Here is a 15,514-nt window from a genome sequence, read left to right on the forward strand (position 1 = left end):
CGATGACTGTTGTTGGAAGAAAAGGAAATGCAGTTACTATAAAAGATCCAAACGGAGTTTGCTACCGAAGAAATATAACTCATATTAAGAAATATGTCAGTCATACAAATGAAAAAAATCCGAAAACTGCAGCTGGTATTGAAGACGTAAATGAAGATGAAACAACAGATGAACAGGAAGATCGATCTACATTAATGGTAGATCCAAACGCCTCAACATCAACAATGTCTACAAACTTACCACGACCGATACGACGTAGACAAAAACCTAAGTGGCACCAGGACTATATTTTCACGTAAGAACTGTACATAAGTGTAATTTTATTTGTTTCAAAATTTTGTTTGTTTTGAGTTAAAAAAAAAAGAAAGAAAAGAAGGGATGTAGTATTGTTACAATGTGAGTGGCAACATGGAATATTGATGGAATGCGAGTTATTAATAAATGGTTTAGAGTTGGGTTTATGCTAGTTTGATTTATGCTTAAATGCTGAACTTATTATTATATATGCTATACGTGCCATCTTCAGCAGAAAAATCAGAGCTTTCGATGGACACATAATGAAAATATGTGCAAGTATTTTTTCATCCCTATATCAGAGAATTTATACGAAAATTGTATTTTATTGCTCCCCTAAGGGGGGTTTTGCCCCCCATAACGGGACGAAAACTACCCTATGTGTTATTCTGATGCATAAGCTATATTATTGTAAAGTTTCATCAAAATCCGTTCAGTAGTTTTTGCGTGAAAGGGTAACAAACATCCATACATCCAAACATCCATACATCCATACAGACAAACTTTCGCATATATAATAGTTGTAAGATTTTAAAATGCTTGTTGACCTCACAAATTGAAAAAAGTATTGTCCTCGCTTTTTGTCAGGATTATAATTTATACACTAACTTTCGGTTGACTTATGACTTTGTAACGTAAAAGTAAATTTTCCCAAAGCTAATCTGATAAGCTGAGCTGAAAGTCAACAGAAGTTTTTTGAATCACAAAATTATTGCTCGCTTTAAGCGGGGTTTGCTTGCTAAAAGCGAGTTCTGCTACCATAGACTTAACATTGCACCAAAACCAAGTATTTCTGATTTCCTCGCTAAATCCGGGTTCTCATTAAATCATTTGGACTGCAGTTTGTATCATGAAAATAAAATGCTGTTTGAAATTTAGTCACAAGGAAAACAGAGATCAGAAATCAGAATCTCGCGAAAAAGCAACAAAACAATATGTTCATCGTTAAAAGAAACATTATGCTATGCTGAAATAATGTGGCGAGATTTTATCTCCTTTTCATATGATTTTGGCACTTATTTTCGCGAGCCGTAATTTTCGCGAAAATGAGCATAACGGTGATTTTGCGAGCTGAAAATTTCCCGACTTTCATCATACGAACAGAGCTGATAGAGGTTCAGTTCGTATGAAAGAGACAAAATTTTTCGAAGCTCATATTTTCGCGATTCAGACGGACTCATGAAAATCGTGAAAATTAAAGCCTGGTGAAAATAGAAATTGCTTTTACAGTACTCAATTGTGAGAATCTGCAATTTTTTGTCTAAGAAAAGTTACGAACGTTTTATGCCGTATGTGGATCTTTTTTATCTTCCTGTGCAAGTTTGCAAGCAAGTTTTAAAATAAATCATTGGCAACACAGATCCAATAAGCTGCTGAGTGAGATGTCTTCGGGCATGGCGAGGCTGAGAGTGTCTTGCTGTTTCAGTGTTGTGTTTCAGACTGTTTATTTTGTGTCTTCGTGTTTTGAATTAATGAACTTCGTAGTAATCCCGAGGTGCTGGGTTCGATTCCCGCCCGTTGCCCTGGTTGTAATTTCCCTCTCTGTGCTGTTAATTCTGTCCTACACTATGTCCCTGTATTGTGCTATCTGTCAAATTGGACGTGAGTTCATAAACGGGTCCTGTGTGACCAAGTACACGAACTCGAAATGTATGTTGTCAATAAATAAATAAAAAAAAAATGAACTTCAATTGTGTTGCTCGAAGAAAGCTGGTAATGTTCTGATTTCAAAATATCCGTAAAAGTAGCTTTATTTTGCTTATTGACACTATTCATCCGTTTAATACACAGGCTTCTAAATAACTATAAGGATCATCCTTTTGTGGCACCGTGTATCCCAATATCTTATTGCCTACTAATTAATGCTATTTGCTTGAGAAGAAAGCAGAACGCTTGTTCTTGAGGTATGTGAATATTTTTGTAATTTTTTCTCTTGTCTTTTCGTACGTATTATTGCCATGGTTTTAAATTAGTTTCAAATAAAATGGATGTTATAAAAAATTGTAAAATGAAGTATTGGATCCATGACCACTGCATTTATTACGGGATCCCTTTGTCAAATCGCACAACATGCCTCTACCATTTCTGTCAGCAGGTGTACAAAATTTATTTTAATCGTATTTTTCTCCCATTCCTGGCCCCTTCTGAATTCGAGCTCTATTACTGAGATACTTCCTTGCACACCCCTTGCGTGGGCTGTGATTGAATCTCATATGGGGATGGAGCGTGAAGAAGTAGAGAAGATAAATTTTGAAAAAGAAGTTGCATATGATGTTACTTTTCATGTGTCCATGTAATAGTTTAATGATTGCAAACTGCTATTATTTGTCACTTCAGTACCGTGAATATAAAGTTGGTACGCAGTGCCGATAATATACTGAGAGGTTCGTACGCCAGTACCGTTGATTTATTTAAAATGTAGTACGCCAATGCCTCAAGAATTGATGAGAAGTTAGTTCTACTTTCGGCAGAAATGGTGCCCAATCTTTGGTCCGTGGGTCACACGCGGCCCTCGAAGCTGATCTATATGGCTCATTGCTTAATTCAGTTTTATAAATCGAAAATTACGATTAGTCACAATGTCACAAAATCGGAGCCAAATTTTCAGAACTAGGTTTCTAGAAACCATAAACCAGGGGTGCTCACCTAGGGGGGGGGGGGGGTCACGGCGCAGAATGCGCTATTGAAAGTTTTAGGGGTGGGGGTTGTATTGAGGGGTATTTTTCTCATTGGGGGGGGGAGTCTTCGCTATATTTAGGGGCGGGGGTACACCCTTGCTCTTAGGGGGGGGGGGCAAGCCTTACTTCATATTAATTGAACAAATATTGGTTGAGCTTGGCGGGCTACGTGACTTTTTTGATTCGTAGAGCCGCTTACTCTTCGTTGTGAATTCGCAATAAAATATACTTGCAATAACTATACTGAAACATTTATTACATCACACGAACGTAACATTTAACATAAATTTAGAAATTAATATGACTTAGAATAATTCAGATATTTCAGAATGAAAAGAATGTGATGCAGCAACGCTGCTTGACTTATCGCAACTCAGTAATCTTTTTGTTCCATCAAGAAACTTAAATTTTAACGTTGCCACTCACGCGAGCAATGAAAATTATAATAATTAAATTAAAGTTCTAGGCTCAGCTGCAGACGATAAGAACTACCATACTCCCCCCCATTGGACAAATGTCCAAAACTAAGTCTAAGTTGGTAGGGGAGCAATCTTAGTTATTGGTCTTTTAAATGTTCCTGATGTAGTTTTCACCTGAACAACTCTTACAGCTCCATCATCTCCAGGAAAAGTTTCCATAACTCTTCCTAAACTCCATTTCATGGGATGTTTGAGATCTTCTTTTAACACCAGTTGTCCAGGTTTTATATTTGGGTTAGATGACTTCCATTTACTTCTCTGCTGTAACTGTGTGAGATACTCAGCACTCCATCGCCTCCAGAATCCTTCGCGAAGAGCTTGAATCAACTTAAATCTTGAAGTGTATGATAGCGAATTTTTTGCATGATAAGACTCAGGCATTGCTAGAAGCGGTGCTCCAATCAGAAAGTGACCCGGTGTTAAGGGATCAAGGTCGTTTGGATCACTACTAAGAGGAGTTAGTGGTCTTGAATTCATACATGCTTCAATCTGAATAATTAAAGTTGATAATTCTTCATAATTAAGCACTGCTGATTTACATACTTTGAAAAGATGTTGCTTCATTGATTTGATGTTAGACTCCCAGATACCTCCAAAATGAGGTGCACTGGGTGGGATGAAATGCCAGTTAATAAACAATTCTGAAGCAAAGTCCTGAACTGATGCTGATTTAAGAATTTCCATTTGACTGTATAAATAGTTTCTTGCACCTTTAAAGTTAGAGCCGTTATCAGTATATATGTCTGAAGGTTTCCCTCTTCTCGATATAAATCTTCTGAGGCACGCTGAGAATGAATCTGTACTTAGTTCGGACACAACTTCAAGATGAACTGCTTTTGTCGTGAAGCAAATGAATAAAGCAATGTATGACTTTGTGGTAACCCTTGTTCTCTTGAGATTTGGCTTCGTTATTATCGGCCCTGCAAAATCTATTCCCGTTTTGAGAAATGGTCTGGAAGGAAGAACGCGATCTTTAAGTAAATCTCCCATAATTTGGCACATGATTTTCTTCTTCATCTTGAAGCATGTCAGACAACGCTGAATATTTCTTCTGACTTTATCTCTTCCTGATATCAGCCAAAACCGCTGTCTAATGAGTGAGAGTACAACTTGTGTTCCTCCATGAAGAGAGAGTTTGTGATAATAATCTATAATTAAATCCGAAAGGTGATGATTTTTAGGAAGTAGCATTGGATGTTTTTGATCATTTGACATATTAGAGTGTTTAAGTCTGCCGCCAACTCTTAAAATACCGTTTTTGTCAAGAAAAGGATTCAATGATATTAAGGAACTTTTAGCTGGCAAACTCCCTTTAGTTTGAATAGCATGAATTTCCGATTTGAATTCTGAATCTTGGACCAACTTTACAATGCGAGTTGTGGCGTCAAGTAATTCTGATGTCTTAAGAGGACCTACTTTCCGATTATTTTTGTCACATTTTGCATTTTGAATAAATCGTACGCTATACGCAACTACTCTAGTAAGTTTACTCAGCGAAGAATAGTTATGAATGAAGTTTAACTCGCCTTCTACTTGATTAGAATAACTTGCCGTTTTCTCTGACACTTCTGAGATTTTTTCTTTTTCCGGAGCTGAATGGTTTTGTGGAGGGATAACTATTGGCGAATCTGAAAGCCAAGAAGGACCTTTCCACCATAATGAATGATTAAGAAGTTTTGAAGGCATGAGTCCTCTTGAGGCACAATCACAAGGGTTCTCTTTGCTTACAACGTGATGCCAGGCATCGACTTCAGTATTAGTATGAATTTGCGATATCCTATTAGAAATGAAGGATTTCCATTTATGAGGTTCGGAATTTATCCAATCAAGCACTATTTGGGAATCCGTCCAAAAGAATGACTCATCTACTTGAATGGCAAGATTTTCAACTACATTCTTGTAGAGTTGGCTTAACATTACAGCTGCACACAGCTCCAAACGAGGAAGCGTTATTGTTTTTAGTGGTGCGACTCTGGTTTTCGCGGCGATTAAACTAATCTTGACTTTCTCATCTTCAAATTCTGATCTCATGTAAAGGACAGCAGCAAAAGCCTTTTGGGAAGCATCGCAAAAGCCATGAATTTGAATACATTTTACTGCAGAATTTTGGATGAAGAAATGTCGTGGCATTTGAATATTTTCAAGTATCGGAAGCTGTGAAGCAAAACTTGTCCATTCTTTAAGGATACTGTCTGGGAGTGGATCATCCCATTTTGACTTGCATAACCATAATTTCTGCATCATAATTTTAGCTAAAACTGTAGAGGGTGAAATGAAACCGAGGGGATCATAAATTCTAGCAATGCTTGACAACAATTGCCGTTTTGTGGTGACTTCTTGAGCTGGATTTAAATGAATTGCAAATGTGTCTTGATTTGGATCCCACTGAATGCCGAGAAGTTTCACTGACTTCAGCAATATTTATAGACTGTTCTGTTCCTTTTAGTTCAGGAGGTAATTTTGAAAGAATACTATGTTCATTTGATATCCATTTTCGAAGAGTGAATCCACCTCTTCTCATTAGATTAATTAAATCACTCATGAGATTTTCAGCTTCCTGAATTGAATCGGCTCCTGTTACTAGATCATCTACGTAAAAGTCCTTGTCGATAACTTTTGAGGCTTTAGGAAAATTCATCTCTTCATCTTCAGCAAGTTTTTTAATAGTTCTTATGGCTAAATACGGTGCGCAAGCAGTTCCGTAAGTCACTGTCTTCAATCTATAGTCTTCAATCTTTTGGTCGGGATTTTCTCGCCATATAATTCTCTGAAAATCAGAATCTGAATGTGAGACAAGAATTTGTCGGAACTTTTTTTCGATATCAGCCGCAAGAGCTATGGAGTGTATTCTGAAATTTGATAGAATATAAAATAGATCAGTTTGGAGTTTGGGTCCAGCATGCAAAACATCATTTAGCGAGATGTTTGCGGATAATTTAGCTGATGCGTCGAACACAACTCTTAATTTTGTGGTGCTGCTTTGTTCTCTAATTACTCCGTGGTGTGGCATATAAAAACACTTGCGATCTTCTACTATGATCTCTTCTGTTTGCACTAATTCCATGTGGTTTAAGGATAAATATTCCCTCATGAAATTCTTGTATTGATCATACATGCTAGGATTTTGGATTAGTTTCCTTTCCAACGACAGAAATCGTGCAACCGCTTGATCTCTCGAATTTCCAAGACTTGGTTCTTCCTTGAATGGCAGTTTGACTTCATATCTTCCAGTGTCATCTCTAGTTGTAGTTTCTGAGTAAAACTTTTCACAGTTTGCGTCTTGAATGCTTAACTTTTCTTTCTGAGGAATAGATTCCAATTCCCAGAATTTCTGAAGAACTTCATCAATTTTTACACTGGAATGGTGACTCAATTTGGTATTTTCTGTACCTTCATATAATTTGGACGATACCCTTCCTGAGAGAATCCAACCTAACTTTGATTGAATAGCTGTAGGTGTGTCTTTTCCACCACTTATCTTGCGACCTTGAATTATGTCAAAAAATACATTTGCACCTAATATTATGTCTATGTTTCTGGAGATGAAGAAATCAGTATCTGCTAACTGCAAACTTTCAATGTGTGACCATTTATGACTAGAAATAAGGAAATTTGGTAATTTCGTAGTAAGTTCTTTAACTATTAGTGCTTTAGTAGAATAGATTTCTGAATTAAACCGTGGAGTAAAGTTTAAATTTACTAAGTAATTGGACTTTCCAGCAACTTGATTACCAGTTCCTATGACTAAGTGATTAGTTGAAAATGTTTTTAGATTAAGTCTATTACAGCATTCTTCAGTCATCAATGAGGTTTGAGAACCACAATCGAGTAAAGTTCTACACAGTTGCCAATGTCCTTGAGAATCCTTGACTTTGACTAAAGCTGTAGATAGCAGAATATTGCACGAATTATTCAGACCAGTTAAAGCTAGACTGCTGGACTGAGAATTATTAACTTGAACAGAATCACTTGACTGTGCAGAATTATCGACTGAAAGGTTCGATTTGTATGAAGAATCATGTAAGAGAGTTTGGTGTCTTTTAGAACAATCTTTGCAGTGAAAAGTAACTTTACATTTCGAAGTATCGTGATTAGCTCTCAAGCAGTTAAAGCAAAGTTTATTCTTCTTCGCTAGATTCCACCGTTCTTGAGTGCTCAAATCTTTGAATTCTGAACATTTGAACAATGCATGATCTAAATTGCACAATACACAACTTCTACGATTTACGTTTGTTACGGAATTATAGCTAACTGACTTCTTGGATTTCAAAAGTTCCTCCTTGGGATAGATTTCTTTGCAGGTTTTCATGCTTCTGGCATGCTTTTCTAAAAATTCAATAAATTTCTTATACGACGGAATTTCTTCATCTTCTAATGTGAGCTCCCACTGTTTTCGGATATTATCATCTAAGCGTTTTTCGAGAAATTGAATAATGATTAATTCTGAAAGTTTGTCTAACTCAAATCCCAACGTTTTTAGATTACGAATTGCTTCATTGCAAGAATCCAAAATATCCCGAAGAGATTTAGAGGTCATCAATTTGACTGGTTTAATGCTAAATATTTTCGAAACTAAAGCATATGATAACTCTCTTTTGTTGTCATAACGACTAATTAACGTTTCCCAAGCTTGAGAATAATTATTTTCTGTGATAGGAAAGCCCTTTATTAGTCGAGCAGCTTCTTCTGTAACTGATGCATGCAAGTATTGCAATTTTTGCAGTTGACTTAAATTAGAATTATCATGAATAGTTGAAATGAAAATTTGTTTAAAGCTAATCCAATTACTTATATTTCCGTTAAATGCTGGAAGATCGAATTTAGGCAAATTTATGCTCGTACTTGTTTGAAAAGGTCCACTTCGCGATGGTAATGTAGACCGATTATCTTTCTCAAAGTCAAGCTTAATTTTTTCAATTCTGCTTTCAATATCGAACTGAAGATTTAGAATTTTATCTGAATATTCTTGGCTAGCTTCTATTTCATTTTCGAATTCATCCATATCTTCGATTAAGTTTTCAACTTCTGCATCAGCGACTTGAATTTGATTTAGCTTACTATTTAATTGCAGCTTGAATGTGCTTAAATCTTCCACAGTAACGTCTTCATTATTCAACTGCTCAGAAATTTTATTCAGTAGCTTAGTTGTTACCGCGCGAATAGTAGCTCGTTTCTTTTTTGCTTTTTCATACGCAGATGCAGCTTTAGAAGTCATGGTTTATCACAAAATGAAAGATAGAATGAGAATAAATAGAATAGAATGTATCTATATCATGCAATAAAGTTTAATAGAATAGAATGTATCTTTGGTTGTAAACCAGGGTTAAGAACCTTTTCCGAGAATTACAACAAAATATATCAACATTCAAGAATGATTTTTCTGATAAACGTTTCTTATACACTTCATTCAGAATAGAATATAAACCATTTCAATGAATAAAAGACTCAGTTTCATTTATAGCACAAATGAATTAGAATAATAATGTTCATGGGAATTTGCATTCGAATATGAATTAAATGTCCGTTATTTACGTTTTATGCAATATCCTACATTTGCATTTTTCATTACAAGAGATTTTAAAATATCGTACCTTATGAAAAGGATTCCATGAATCATAAACGAAACAACAAAATCCTCACTGGTGGCTCCAAAAATGGTTGAGCTTGGCGGGCTACGTGACTTTTTTGATTCGTAGAGCCGCTTACTCTTCGTTGTGAATTCGCAATAAAATATACTTGCAATAACTATACTGAAACATTTATTACATCACACGAACGTAACATTTAACATAAATTTAGAAATTAATATGACTTAGAATAATCCAGATATTTCAGAATGAAAAGAATGTGATGCAGCAACGCTGCTTGACTTATCGCAACTCAGTAATCTTTTTGTTCCATCAAGAAACTTAAATTTTAACGTTGCCACTCACGCGAGCAATGAAAATTATAATAATTAAATTAAAGTTCTAGGCTCAGCTGCAGACGATAAGAACTACTAAGTATCAAATAAAGAAAACAATAATTCTTGAAATACACCGCCAGCTCAGTTATTCCATCCGAGGACTACAGTTTCGTGCTTTTTAGCACTCATCAGCCTGGAATAGTAAGCAACTGGCCTCCGGAGCTCAGTTACTGAGAAATTGCTCAGTCAATGTCGGTAATGTATGTAATTTTTTTTACTTCTGTAGTACACTGGGAAATTGATATTTTGCTACCGTTCGATCTCAAAAATATTGTACGAAAGTGCCAATTGTGTACTTGCAACGTGATACATCGGTACCATTATTGGTTTTGGTTTATCTGATTTTAATGGCGCAAGAGTCCTTGAGGGCTATACTGCTCCAAACGATTCTTTATTATATGCTATTTATTATTTTATTTCAGTACAAAGTCAGGAAATGGTAAAAGTAAACGTATTTTGAAATAAAAAGTATAAAACTTCAAGTATTAGTTACTAAAAACATGTAAAACCTATCTGCTGGAGGAAGGAGTACAAATTGTGGTGGGGTGGGTCCCCCAGCATCTCCTTCAAAGATGGATTAAAATTATTAAAATATTTAAAGCGTATTTGGTTAAAATTTGAGCAGTTACATAAAATATGCAACACTGTCATATTGACACCACATGTGTTGCACATTGGAGCTGGTTCACGGCATAAGAGGTGTACCATTATAGTTTTTAAAAACTGATATGTCAGTACTATTATAACTAAATACTAGTAGCGCGTCAATATCTTCAGTACCTAATTTAAAAAGTCGTACGCCAGTGCTATTTGTCTATTTAAAAATTGATACGGCAGTATCATTATTATATTTGAAAAACAGTATGTCAGAACCGTTTCATATCGAAAAAATAGATAGGTAATACCGTTACTAAGAGGGAATAGAGTTTCATTGTGATGAAACCAATGATGATGTCAAACCAACGATGATTTGTTTTTCTTTGGAACCTTAGAACTAAAGTAAACTGCCGATTATCGGCGGTCGGATTATCCGCGCGCGGGTCTTTTCAAATTTTTAAACGGCCGCTAAATGTTTTTTAAACTCCTCATTGTGTTATTGTTCGTTTTTAGTTTTTGCATACATTTTTTACGTTCAATGTTAGTAGGTGCGATGAAGCAATGTTTTTAGCTATAATTTAAATGTATGTGGGAGTGTTGTTCGTATTTTTTAACTATTGTACGTACGCCAGTATCGTTTTTTTAAAAAAAATCTATTATTCGGATTATTCCACGGTTTTCGCTTATCCGCGGTTACTGTGCCACCCAATCCGCGGATAATCGGGAGTTTACTGCATAGCAAATTGCATTTCTGCTGCATTTCCTTTTTCAGTAACGCCTAATTATTTCTATTTATTTTAGTTGTGTGTATGTCACATTCGAAAAATCAAATTCGCATGATACATTGCTTGTTGCAATAACTAAAATAGTCTGTCAGTACTCATATTCATAGATGGAAAATTGCCATCGGTATTGAATATTGGTTTACTTTCAAAGGCTCTGCTCCCGGTATTTCAGTCCCGAAAACTTTCGAGTTAAATCTGACAAATCCCGAGATTTTTCGGGATGAACAAAATTGGAAAAAAAAAAAAAAATGTTAGGAAACATTTAAGATAAATTGAATCGCATTCGAATTACCTGTTATTTTGTCAGCCCTCCCTTTTTTGGCTGATTTTGTTATTTAATTAACTTTTTTGCAACGATCAGTCTAATAATGTTGTGATTCATAACTTGAAAACTGAACAAAAAGTCGCGGTCCATGTCGTGTCAGTAGTTTTTATTTTTATTTTTGCAGTTGGTTAGCAGAAAGCATTTATGAACGGATATTTAATTTTCAGTTCTGGGACGGTTATGTTAGTACCATTAGACTTAGACTTTTTTCTTGTCAGTCTTTTTTCAGCAGTGACAATGATTCAATTTTTAAGTCTAGATTGAAGGCACATTTATTAGACCGCACAAATCATTTTCAACGGAAATGAGTTAAGTGGTATTTTTAGTTATCTTCAAAATCTTCATAATGAGAGTGATAATTTGAGAGATGATATAAGGGATTTGTTTTCAATTCCAAACTCGATTATTTCGTTAGCTGATAGGTTGAATGAAAAAGACGATAATGAAGAGGAAGATATGCAAGTTAAACTACAATGCCTCTACGTCTACAAGAGATGATATAACATTTTAAGAAAACCTGCTGCCCCGAATAGAAAATAGCACGAAAACATTATCACCGCCAGTCGCATTTAAAGAAAGTGATTTAAGTAAAATTGCTTAACAAGAAAAGAGTCTCTTTGAAGTAATTTCCACACGGGTATAGAATTGAAAACGCACTTATAAACGTTTACTTACGGAATTAAATTGACGTTTGCTTTGAGATTTTAAATTGTTACTATTTGCGTCGTCCGACTTTGCGCGGTCTACCTCGAAAATAAAAGTTAGGTCAAGTGACGCGTGTTTAACAAACAGGCTTTAAAGGAAAAAAAAAAAAAAACAATCAGTATCATTCTGTGGCAGATTGGGAAAAAATAACCAAAAAGAAAACATTTTAAATCCCCCGATAACAGGAAAAACCTCAAAACAAAAGCCATAACTTTATTTCTTTATAATCGAGAAAAAAAATGGCAACACATCTCTCTTAATGATTTTCTTCACGCTACAAATTTTAATAAAAGCATTGTTGCGGAAAGTTGAGATGAAGCACTGACTAATAATTTGAATGGAGGAAAGTCTTCGAAAAATAGGGATTTTATGTCGCCATCAAAGTATCATGTGATTAATAGCTTTTAATTTATATCTCCACTAATTATTATGGGAGGATTATGTTAAATAGCCAAATATAAAGACGAGAAAATTACGAATCCATCCATACCTGGTTCGATGGTCAGTTTACTGGCGTTCGGGGGAAGTAATTTGGACTTGGGTAGATAGGTACATACGCTTAGTATTTGATTGTATGTGATGTTAAAGCGATTTAAGTTGACTTTTGTTGAAGTAACTCTTTGAACTTTTTGACTGGGTATTTTGTAAACATTTAATTATTTTTTCAATAAAAAGATTAATAAAAAGCTGTTTTTTTTAATAACGATCTGATTTTTCATTACTTGTCTATAACGGGATACACGGATCATGTGTTGATAATTCCCAAATACCAGGATTAGAAAAAGATTATCGGGATCGAATCCCCTAGCTACGTTACACATCAGTATGACTAGAGTTCCTTTGCTGTTAATGCAAGATTTAGGGTAGCGGCACCAGTCACAGACATGCTTAAGACATCTCTTTCAGGTTAACTCAACTTTCTGAGCCTTTTAATGTACTTAAAAAGTTTAAACTATTTTTCTCTCATGCAACTACATCTCACCTAACGTTTGGCTGCTTCTGGATCATCTGAATTAGTTCATTCTTATTTTATATGCTCAATTTCGAAAGAAAAAGGTCCGACTCCCCTACCCCCCCCCCCTGCCCCCAGTAACAGACACCGAAAAATCAATGGAGATCAGAAACAGACAGGATCATGAAAGAATGTGTAATAAACAAAATACCCCTTTTCACTTCAAACTTTGCAAAAATTCTTTTTTTTTAATAACTACAGCATTATTAAATTCAAATGAACATGAAACTCCAGCTGATCTCGTGGAAGCTGTTCATAACCTTCCACTACTGACGTGTAAATACTGACTCATCAAATTCATTCTGATAGCACTAGATGGCTTCACCGTATTCATGGGCCACAGCAACATCGGTTTTTCCCACCAAAAAAGTTTATTATTTAAATCCAAACTTGTGACTGTCTGTTACTGGTGCCGTTACCTTAGTCATTATATACATATTATATGCAAGATTTCTGGAACGATTCTCGAATCTATAGGGAGTGCGAGTTTTTGTGAATTGTTTTAGAATCTTTTTAGCAGTTGTGAAGTTTATGGAATTACTCAGGTGATTATGCATTTGTGATTTTAACACTATCATTCGACGTGCGGAACAATCTAACTTTCGGCCTAGAGCGCAAACTAAATTAAATACTAATGAATTAATATACTAATTAAATTGTCAATGTAACTTAACCGTAATGTAGCGGGAAAGATGGTAAACATTGAACACCTTCTTGTTTTACCATTCAGTGTCCTCACGAAGGATAGTCTGTTTCTACTTTACGGGTAAACGAACACGAAATCTAATGTTTATATTAACTCTAGTAATTTCGAACCCATATTTTATGAACATAAATTAATGCTCTAGTTCAGCGGAATGAGAATTATTGAGTTGCATTTGCCCCGCCTCGATCATCTAGAATCTTTATAGGAATCCATAGCAGGAGTACTAAAATTTTTTGATTCGAGGCAACATTAGGGTTTTCTGATGGCACCCTTGTCTATCTGTGACATATTGGTATACTGATAATATGGACACTTCGCAGCACCCCACGCCTCTTTCTGCGACACCCAGTTTGGAAACACAATGTTTATCGAGTTAGGTACAAACTTGATAAACATTGGTATTAAGTTTGTACCCAACTCGATAAACATTAGCTCTTTAGCTCCTATAAGGCTGCTTAATGACATTCAGATTCTTGCATGAGAATCCGAGAATATATTTTTGACTGAATGCTTGACAAATGTGAGTATAGGGTACCAGCACCAGTAAGAGATATGCTTAAGACATCGCTCTCAGGTTAACTCCATTTTCTGAGCCTTTTAATATATTTCGAATTTTTAAACTATTTTTCTCTCATGCAACTAAATCTCGTCTAACGTTTGGATGCTTCTGGATCCTATGAAATTAGTTAAACTCTATTTTAGTTTACTCAATTTCGTAAAAAGGTCTGCCCCCCCCCCAGTAACAGACACCGAAAAATTTGATGATACCCAGTAGCAGATAAGATGAGGAAAGGATGAGTAATAGCCCAAAATGGCCTTTTTCTCTACAAAATGTGCAAAAGTTCTTTATAACTGAAGCCTTATTTAATTCAAATGAACATGACCTCCAGCTGAGCTCGTGGTGTCTGTTCAAACCTTGCACCACTGCCTTGTAAACTGGCTCATAAAATTCACTCTGATAAAAATAGATGGCTGCACCGTATTCATGGGTAACAGCAACATCAGCTTGACCCTCCTAAAATTCTTATTATTTAAATCCAAACTTATGACTGTCTGTTACTGGTGCCGTTACCCTATTGCTTAGAAAAGTAAATTAATTGCAAAAAGTTTTCGAAAGAAATTTACGCAGCGTCAGCATAGACCGGAAAGGACATGGTGATAAATATTTTTTCTGTAAATTACTTTTGCGGAATGGATTGTGGGGATAAAGGACTTCGATGCTTTGAACAATTTGATTGGAATTGAAACAGAATTAAGTTAGGAAAACAATGCTAGTTGACTTGTCCGTCGTCGGACTTATTGTTTCCTCGTTCTTTCATAATAAAATGGTTCCCACACTGATGAAGGGGTTTGGTTTTATAACCTCGAAACAGCTGTTTGCAGAGTTTTTTTAAAACTCTTTTTAATTGCTATTATTTGTACATGTATACACTTTGTCATACTTTTACTCACATACACTACTCTTTTTAAAACTTTGTACCAAGTTTTCGACTGCTTCTTTTACATTATGCTAGTTGAGGTTCAGAAGGATTCCCTGAGTGATTGACGGGAAAAATCGTAACAACTGCCCAACTAACCTGACAAGCGAGTGTACGAGAAGATTGCAAAACGTCTTTTAAGGGTTACAGCAAGAGTTCTAATGAACATGACTATCAGTCTCCCCCTTATACAGATTAAAATCCCTATTTAAAAAAATAAATAAATAAAAATAATAATAAAAAATCTATCAATTTCAGTTGTTTTACAGCAAAATTTGCATTCAAATTCTACTAGCATTTGAATACAAATACAATATGTTGAATTCAATACTGCTGTAGAAAATACTGCTAGTAGCAATTCTGTCAACTTTTACGCTCCACCTTGAAATAGGCTTTTATTCACTTTAAGCAAATGATTTGTTATCTTTAGACAAAGTTATCTAATGTCAAGGCAGATAATTTTGAGATTGATCTTTTTCTGCACTTTAAC

At 35.3% G+C, this 15,514-nt stretch overlaps 1 protein-coding gene across 2 annotated transcripts in view; it reads right to left on the reverse strand.

Annotated features, from left to right (window-relative positions):
* LOC129225985 (putative inorganic phosphate cotransporter) overlaps positions 1 to 15,514 on the reverse strand; it is a 59,881-nt gene that overhangs the window by 30,204 nt on the left and 14,163 nt on the right. The window lies entirely within an intron of this gene.

Source organism: Uloborus diversus, chromosome 7 (assembly GCF_026930045.1).
Source record: "Uloborus diversus isolate 005 chromosome 7, Udiv.v.3.1, whole genome shotgun sequence".
NCBI classification, from domain to species: Eukaryota; Metazoa; Arthropoda; class Arachnida; order Araneae; family Uloboridae; genus Uloborus; species Uloborus diversus.